Here is a 9354-nt window from a genome sequence, read left to right on the forward strand (position 1 = left end):
ATATAGAGTAGTTTAAACATTTGGTAATGTGTCATTGATATATGCTAAAAGTTCTATGCAGGGATTATTATTCAATAAAAGGTGTTGTTTTTTTTGGTTAAAAGTGGCAAGCCATCATAAAAGATTTATTAAGAAACTAAAATTGGTTCAAGAGCTCAAGGAAGAAAGATCCAATAAGAAATACCCCAAAACTATTTGCTAATCCAGCTTGAAAAAGATGTCAAATCATCGAAGTTGCAAGTTCATCAGCCAACTTAGCTAAGAAGTTACAACATTTAAATAAAAATCCTATGCTTACCATGTCAAACAACTTACAACCAAGCTCCAGACCTACCCCCATGTTGGCTAAAAATTCAGCAAATTGATTGGCTTCCCTAAAACAATGACTGATTTTTAACTCTTGAAAGGCAACAGCTTCCAAAATTCACCTAAGGCATATTAAAGGTCTTTGTTAATAACCTTCTTTGAAGACAATGGTGAAGTAACAATCTGAGAGTCACCTCCAATATGGAGTTTTGAATTCTCCAAAAATAATGCTAGCTTTAGCCTGTCCCTGACAGCTCTTGCCTCAACAAGATTGTTAGTCCTATCTATAAGAGCTTTTAAAAGGAATAGAAATCTATGGCATTTATGACTAAACAATCAAAGGAGGACAATGTAGAGTTCTAAGCATCTATCTTCTACATTTTGTTTCAATAATTAAAATTTGATTTTTTTTTGGGTATTATACCAACGATACCTTGCAAAATCTATAGTATATGTTGTGACTATATATGTAGTATTTGACTTTTTTTTCATTGAGAACTGTACCACTATAGCAAGTAGGATAATAAACTATTGACAAATGATATTTTCTAAAATAAAAAATGACTATAGTAGGTGTGTGCTTGACGAAACAACAAGGTGTTGAAGATGGAGAAGAATTGATCAACATAAATGGGTGCAATATAATTTGCATATATATGAAAACTTCTAAATTTTCAAACTCAAACTATTAACAAAAACTTGTTTTACAAATTTTGAGCCATAAATGTCAACAACTTGTATTAGTTGAGTGTTTAATTTATACTCTTCTGCAAAAAAACAAAGGAGAATAAGTTTTGTTGACTCTATAATGGGATACTTTTATTATGTAAAAGAGCTCAAGAGAAAGTATCAGTGCAATAAATATGTGCTATTATCTTTTTTCACAAACACATCTTTCTTCAAATTTCTTGGCAAAGTGGTTATAATTTGAGAATAGTAAAGCGATTATAACTTGAGAATATCTTTCATTCTTTCAAGAACTCATTTATTTTCAAAGTTGTTGAAGAACCCAAATGATGGTTGTGTTGTAGGCCCTTGCCTATATTATATTATAGTTTTGTTGTTATTATTTTATTCTTATTTTTAAAAATTTATTTTTTAAATATTATTATTAATGCACCTTCTAATTTTTAGTTTTTAATATTATTATTAATTTTTAATTATAAAAATTAATGCACCTTCCAATATTTAGTAATTTTTTCCCTTATATGATTTAAATATTTCTTGTTTTTCATGTATTAGATAGCAACCAAAAATGGGGGCTAACCCCATAGTACATAAGGCTGGAGAACAGTCACTAGCTACCCCCTACTATTTAACCAATACCTTTTCTAGACATTGAAAACATCTTAATGATTAACAACATAGAAAGGCACTTCTTAGTATCAGTATCAACTAAACTACCCATGACATACATATGATACCAAAAATTTACCCACCAATATAAATTACAAGTGCTGCTATTAATACATTTAATATCAACTATCATAAAAAAATGCCACAATGGGCATGATGTTCACAGTTAACCATAATATAACAAAAGAAAAAATGAACAAAGGCACAGGGGCTAGTTTTCCTATTTCTCCTCTAGGTCCCAGAGTCTTGAGCCAATTGTCTTCCAAGAAGCTATAGAGGGAGCAAGTGGGCTCTCTCTCTTTTCCCACTTCCTTCTCCTCCTTGTTCACCTACAAAAAGTAAAAAGTGGTGGTTGTCGAATGCATGACCTTTGTAAAGAACTCAAAAAGGGTTCCAACTTTATAGCATAGGGTCTCATGACTGTTGGCTTGGTCATGCACGAATTTCCCCAGCCTGTCCAACCTAGCTTTGCTTTGATCATGCTCATGCTTGTAATGCCCCTTCTTCCTTCCACCCCTAGAAGCTTCCTTCACAGGGGAGGTGATATCTTCCCTCAAGCTCTTATCTCGGACGGATTGGCTTCCATGGTGTCTGAGATGTGGGAAGTGATAGGAACATCCTTACTCCCAGAGCTAGGTTGCATAGCTTTCCATCTCCTCCTAGTGGATTTCATTTCAGCCTCTATGGATTCTAAACTCACCTTCTATTTGGGTTTAAGCCTTTTTCTAGATCTCCTAGAAACTTTATTGCTCTGCCCCATATTAGTATTCGAGTCAATAACACTAATTTTTTTCCCAGTAACCAGGAATTTTTTGTCCACCTTCTTCAAGGTAGACTTGAGGCATCACAATGACAAGGTTATTAACTAAAAGATGCAAGTTGAGAGTAAGTTAGAATTTATATAGTTTAAACATGAAGGTTTGATGCATGATATAAGAGGGTCTTCCTTCCTCCCTCTTTTTCCTAGCATGAAAAACATTATCCACCATTGAGTGCAAAATAAGGCGTGGGAAGGAAATCAAGTCTTGGTTCCTAAAGTGGTTTAAAATAGAAAAGCGGTATTCGTACATCACCCAGAACTAGTCTTTGAGCATAATGTAGTGCATAATGGTGTAGCACACAATGTCCCAAGGTTTGGGTATGTCCCCCCTCAAAAATCCACCACGCATGCGAATAGGATCCTCCTTAGGAGAATTTCCTCAAACTCATTTTATCTTAAACTCTGGGTTGTTTACGCTAGCTCCTACCCTCAAGAGACAAACACCAATCGCCATGACAAGTTCCTCTATGATTTTGAAGACCACCCCATTTATGTTCACCTAAGTCCTTTTATTCTAGTTTTTGATAAGTTTCATGGACACATGCTAGTCATACCCTTCAATGCATTCCATGAATGAAAATAATCCAATTTCTCATAAATAGATCTACACAGCATCACTATCCATGATACAGTCTTCAATTTCATCTAGTTCTTGATACGTTTCGTGCTAGCATCCACGTCTTTATTGAGCTCAATAACCAAATACTCAATTTGCATTGCCATCCCCTTGTTGCAGGACAAAACTTGAAAGCCAAGGCAATTTAAAGATATAATACTAAAAATGAACATGAGGAAGCAATCAATTCCCATCATAAGATCACAAGGTGTCATGATTTCCAATCTCGCTCCACTTTTAACATGTGTGAATGGTGCCTTTCCTATCGATATCAACCATGGCCAGTTGTAACTCTTATGCATGGAGTGAAGTGCAAGAGAATTTTCATTATGCTTATTCACAATGCCTGTCCTTAGCGATTTTAACTTTCTACCAAAATCCCCACGGATCCTCCTCTCATCATTGTAATTAATGCTTATGGTGAGGGAATCCCAAATGGAAATAATCAAAAAATATTTCCAAATGTTCTAGAATTTATAGTATTTAAACCAAGGATTTTCTTGCCCTCTTGGATACATACCAATGCTCTACATATTGTGCTTCATCATATTGTGAGGTATTGAACAAGTTCACTTTCCACCATCATTTGTGTGGATGGTTGGGTTCATCCCATTCCTTTATTCCTTCCATGTTGTGACCTATTTTAGCTAGGTCATCCACAACTCTATTACCTTCCTGATAGATGTGAGCCATGTGGACTTTGTGAAGCCCACTCAATAAGGTGTAGATTTCTTCTATTTTCGCTTTAATCTTCTAGCTACATTGACCTTCTGCCTTCACAACTTTGATAATTAACATAGAATCTCCCTCGATAGCTAGTCTGTTAATTCCTCTAGCTTTCACTATCATCAATCCCCATAGCAGGGCCAAAGCTTCTACTTCATTATTTGACCCCACCCCACCCTTCCCCCCCTGCCCCCCCCCACCCCCCCCCCCCCCCCCCACCAGCAATTCCCAAGATAAATGTTTGTTGTTGTTCATTGTGACATATTTTGTTTTTGAAATCAAATTATCATTTAAAAAATTATTTTATGATAGTTTCTAGGATTACAAAAGAAACTAAGAGAAATTATTCTAACCAAACATAAAAACCTCCATTAGAGTACTTCTAGATAAACTATAATTTGAGATGCATAATAATTATCATGGCATTAATCAAAATTGTCATTTCTAAAGATAATTTGATCTCAATATCTAGAATTATAAATAGCTAAAATCAAATTATTGAAACCAAAATAAAAAACCTCTAATAGAGTGTGTGTGAATAAAATATAATTTTAAACTGATGAAAAATAATTTAGAAATTGTAAATTAATAAATTAATAATGCTAAAAGGCATAACAATAAAGATTTTAAAATAATATATAAATTTTAAATCTCAAACTAAGCTAGGGAAAAATGTGAAAACTTACAGCAAAAATAAGATGCTATGTACCCACAACTCCTTCATTGTCACCATGTTTAGCTATGGTGGCAATTTCTTGTTCTTTCAACTATTTCGTTATTCCAGCTACTCTACCCTTTCAACTCTGCACAATTTTTTTATAGCTTATCTTTATCAAGGTTTTCCATGCTTTGAAAATTCTCAGCTTCAACCAAAAGTACGTGCATTCATGGATGCTTCTTTCGAAGCTTGAGGTTCATCTTTGTGCCCTATTTTTTATTTCTTTAATTATTTTCACTATTGACAGTGAAATTCTTTGAGATATTTGATTTTTTTGGTAAAATGTTAGTTGCATGTGTCTTTTATTTTTGAGGGACCCATGGTTGGCACAAGTAGCTATTATTAACTGTAAAATGTTAAAAGATGCACTGTGTGTGGATATCCATCTGGTAAACTTTAAAGTGTTCATGTTCATTTAGCTTTTTTTTTGGGTAGACCCAGGACACAACTATGTCATTATATTTGGATTGGCAAGGACATTTTTTTAAGTGGCTACAGAAGTTGCACCCATTTCCTTTACACAAAAAGAAAAAGATAACAAGGTTTTAGAGAAAATGTTCATTGATGTGCTACTTACTAACCATGCCAGAGAAAGAGAATTGGATGGCATTACTAAAGTGGAGATGATAAATGATGGAATCAGTGAGTTTCATGTCCTATTCAACAAACCTCCAGAGAGTATGTACCAAGTCCCTTTGCCAATTTATTTTCATTTGATTCTGCTTAGTTTTTTGTCTCTGACAAATCTTTATTTACATAGAGGCAGATTGACATACATGTGTTTGGTTTTATTTATATTTTCTGGGAGATTGCTGAGTTATAGTTGTTCTTGAATGCTCCCTTGCTGGGTTTAATTTTCGAGGGAAGAATAAGACGAGTGTAGGATGAATTTGAATTTTTACAAGCCCCTAAATTGCATTTCTTTATTTTGGTTTTAATCTTTTGGTTAGGGCCAAATTAGTATAGCACATTTTCTTTCTTTCTTTCGAAGTGTTATTCTCATTGTTTTGGGGTGCCATAGATTTTAAATGTTTTCAGTTATTTTTTAAATTCAAGAATTTTTTCCAACCACTCTTTGCATATCAAACTAACATACTTTTAGTTTTTGCATTGTCTAGAAACTTTCTATTGGGCATCTCCATTTATTATGATATATGATCATCCCACCTAGTATGTTCTGAGTATATTTTTTGAGTATGTTAAGAACACCTTTTAAGACATGTTTTCTCATATATCATGAGTCATAAAAACAAATTTGATCACTACCTGCGAATAGGTATTGCCTTGTGAATTTTGATTACCAGCCCAAATGATTTTGGCAATTGAAAATCACCTTCCTATACACACTTTTGTTGGATGACCAAGGTATACATTGATTTCTGAATTATAGAAGGGCTTGTTGTTGGGTGTGCCTATGTCTGTAATTTTAACAACATATTTTATATATAAACATAGTTTGGCTTGTAGTGGAAAATGTCTCCTGAGCCCTTTGTAATCTTATCCATTTTCCTCATTTTTTTGTGATGTACATACAAGATCTTTGTGCTCAAGCACTCATGTTCTCATGCATTTAATTTTTCAAACATTCAAACAATTTCTCCATTGAAGATTAAATATTCAAGCATTAAAGAAATTGGAGTTTATCTAGAATTCTAGGTCTTCCTCAGTACATTCAAGATCCCTTTTCTCATCTTTTACATCTATTCGTCCTCATTCCTCTTGATCCAATTCAATTAATAATGTGAATTCATTGGAGTAGATTTAAGAGATCCTACTATGGTAAGGTGAAAGTTAATTCCAAAATTGGGGTTTGACCAAGGCAAACCCGCATTACTAAAACAAACATATCTTTATTTTGTAAGTTTTAGATTTCAATAGGAAGAACAAATTGTACATTTGAATTTCCCTTACATCTATCTTCAAAGCTTCAAAACCTACTTGACAGGGTCATATTGTTGACCATGATGACAATTCATAAAGTTGGAAAAATGCAAGGTAATATTAAAAGGTGGTAAATATGGCATATGTCGAAGCAATATTAAAGGTTGCAAACATGTATATGTGGCAAGGTATTATCAAAGTCTCAAAAACATGGCACATATAAAACAAAGGCAAAATTGAAAGGAATCCCTGAATGTTGTTTTGACGACAACGCTATAAAGAAGACCATAAACTACTAACATGGTCAGTACATTACATTTAATATCAACCTGCATGTTTCGCCAAATGTCAAAATGTTATGGCAGATTTCAAAGGGACTTATGATTTGGTTTTGTTTGTGGGTCTTTCATTTCAATCCTATGAAAGACTTTTCTAATTTTTTCTCTGTGCAAATGAATGTGTGACAAGTATGGATTATTGAAAATTTTGTTTTGTTCCTGCAAATATATTTTGGCACGTGAGGTTTTTTGAGAAGATTTCTTCTTTCTGTGTTAAGATGAAATGATCTTTGGCTACATGAAAAGGTTTGCAAAAGTTTTTGAACAAGTTTCTTTTGACAACAAATATGTAAGGTTTGTCATGATTTCTATTTGAATAAATACTTACCTTTTTCTATCTTGTGCATGCATGAATGACTGAGGCGAAATAATACAAAAAAATGTAAAAGGGTTTTTGAAACTGTGATGAGGATTTTCAAAAACAATGGATGTAAAAAGAAAAATAACAACTTTAGGTATGCTCTACCTGACTATAGGTAAGCCATTGAAGTCTATTCAAAGTCTTTTCTTTAATAGGATTAAGGTGAAAATTTGTAATGTCTTCAAACTTTTGAAGTTTGTTTTTCTTAGAAATGAAATTTAAAAAAGGAGGAATAAGGTTAAGCAAAGTTTTCTATTATGTTCCTATATGGAAATTTTTTTCAAATCCAATTTCAATTTTTGAAAGGAAAGTTTGAAAATTTCTTTCTATCTTGAAAAGAAAATACAGTTAGTTTTTCGGAAAACAAAAGAAAGAAAAATAAAGGTTTCTTGAAGATAAATTTTTGGTTGCTGTATGAAGAAATTCATGAAGTTTTTCAAATCTGGTTTCAAAGATAAATATTTTTTATCAATCTTCAAATGGCAAGTTTTCAAGGGTTCCATTTGTTTTCAAAAGAATTTTTTTTTGGGTATTTTCATATAAACCTTAATGGCAATTGTTTTGAATAATTTTGAAAGAAAAGGTGAAAAGGAATGTAGAATGTTTGAGACTATTTTTTTAGAGGAAAAATCTTTTGTTTGATACAGTTTTAGTTTTCAAATGAAGTTCCAAGACAAATAGGGTCACTGGTTCGAACCCTAAAATGGCACTTTTGAAGATTTTTTTCTTTAAAAGGAATCCTTTGAGGGTTTCAAGTGTGAAATTCTACTTGCATAGTTTGAAGTTTATATGACTAATTTCTTCAAAAGACATGAACAAATCTGAGGCATAACTGATTAAAGTTTGTTTTAAAAAAAACACTATTTCATAAGGGCTTTTTGTTAAATGGCCCTAATTGGTTTAGTTGGTTTTGTGTAACTAATTTATTTCAAATTTTATCTCTATTTAAAGAGATCAATATAAAATTTGAAATATGTGCGTGAAAAAGATCATTGAAAGGAGACAAAAATACATTTGAGAAAACTTGTGAAGAGTTGTAATTTGAAAGCTATATTATAAGCTTACCTACATGTATAGATGTAGCATATACATGAATATGTGTATGTGAGACTGTAAACAAATAGCAAAAGATATAAAGGGTTTAACACCCTAAGTAGTTATTGCTCTTGATTATAAAGGAGTTGAAGCTCAATAAAGACTACAGGTCCATGGAGTGGTTTTTCTCCCTATGACAAAACATTTTTGAGGATTTTTGAGGGTTTCCCAGTTAGCAAAATATGTGTCTCTATATTCAGTGAGTTCATGTTTAATATTTATGTATGATGAATGTTATTTATTTGAATAAGTTTTGAATGCATTTAGTTTCTTGAATATTTAAAGTTAGAATTTCAAAATTGATTAAAATTAGCGAGTTTCGGTTCACCCACCCTCTCAAAACTCTAATACTTCCAAGGAGTGGTATCAAAGCATAATAATCATTTTACGAATTATTCCAAGGATTTTTAATGGAAGTTATGGCATAAGCTAAAGCGGCTTCCATTAATAGGGCTCCACTATTTGATGGAAATGATTATGTCTTCTGGAAAGTAATGATGGAGGCATTTATGCATTCGATAGATGTTAGAATGTGGGATGTTGTTATTACAAAGTATATTGTCCCACCAACAATACCTATTGATGCTAATGATAAACTAACATATTAACTAGATAAAAAGGCAAGATATGCTTTGTTGTGTGGTCTCACCAAAGATGTGTTTGATAAAGTGGTCTACTATAAATTAGCAAATGATATTTGGAAAAAGTTGAAAACTATTTATCAAGGAGATGAAAAGGTTAAAGAGTCAAAATTGTTATCTCTCAAAACACAGTTTGATAATTTGAAAATGAATGAAGATGAAAGTATTTTGGCATATTTCTTAAGAATTGATGAAGTAGTCAATGCTAGAAAGGGTCTTGGTGAAAAAATTGAAGAAAATGACATAGTTTCAAAAGTCATTAGGTTAGTTCTACCTAAATTTGAAACTAAAATTTCTACTTTAGAAGAAAAGAAAAGTTTTTTTTCTAAAATGGCTCTGCATCAATTACAAGGAACTCTAACTACATATGAAATTAGAATTAGTAACCAAGCTAGTTCTTCATCAAAAGAGACAACTTTTAAGGCCGAAAAACATGATGAGAGTGATTTAGACCTATAGATGCTCTAGAAGCATTACTAGACATGAAAATGAGAAA

This window comes from Cupressus sempervirens, chromosome 5, assembly GCF_028749045.1.
Source record: "Cupressus sempervirens isolate cs-2001-9-10 chromosome 5, ASM2874904v1, whole genome shotgun sequence".
Taxonomy (NCBI): domain Eukaryota; kingdom Viridiplantae; phylum Streptophyta; class Pinopsida; order Cupressales; family Cupressaceae; genus Cupressus; species Cupressus sempervirens.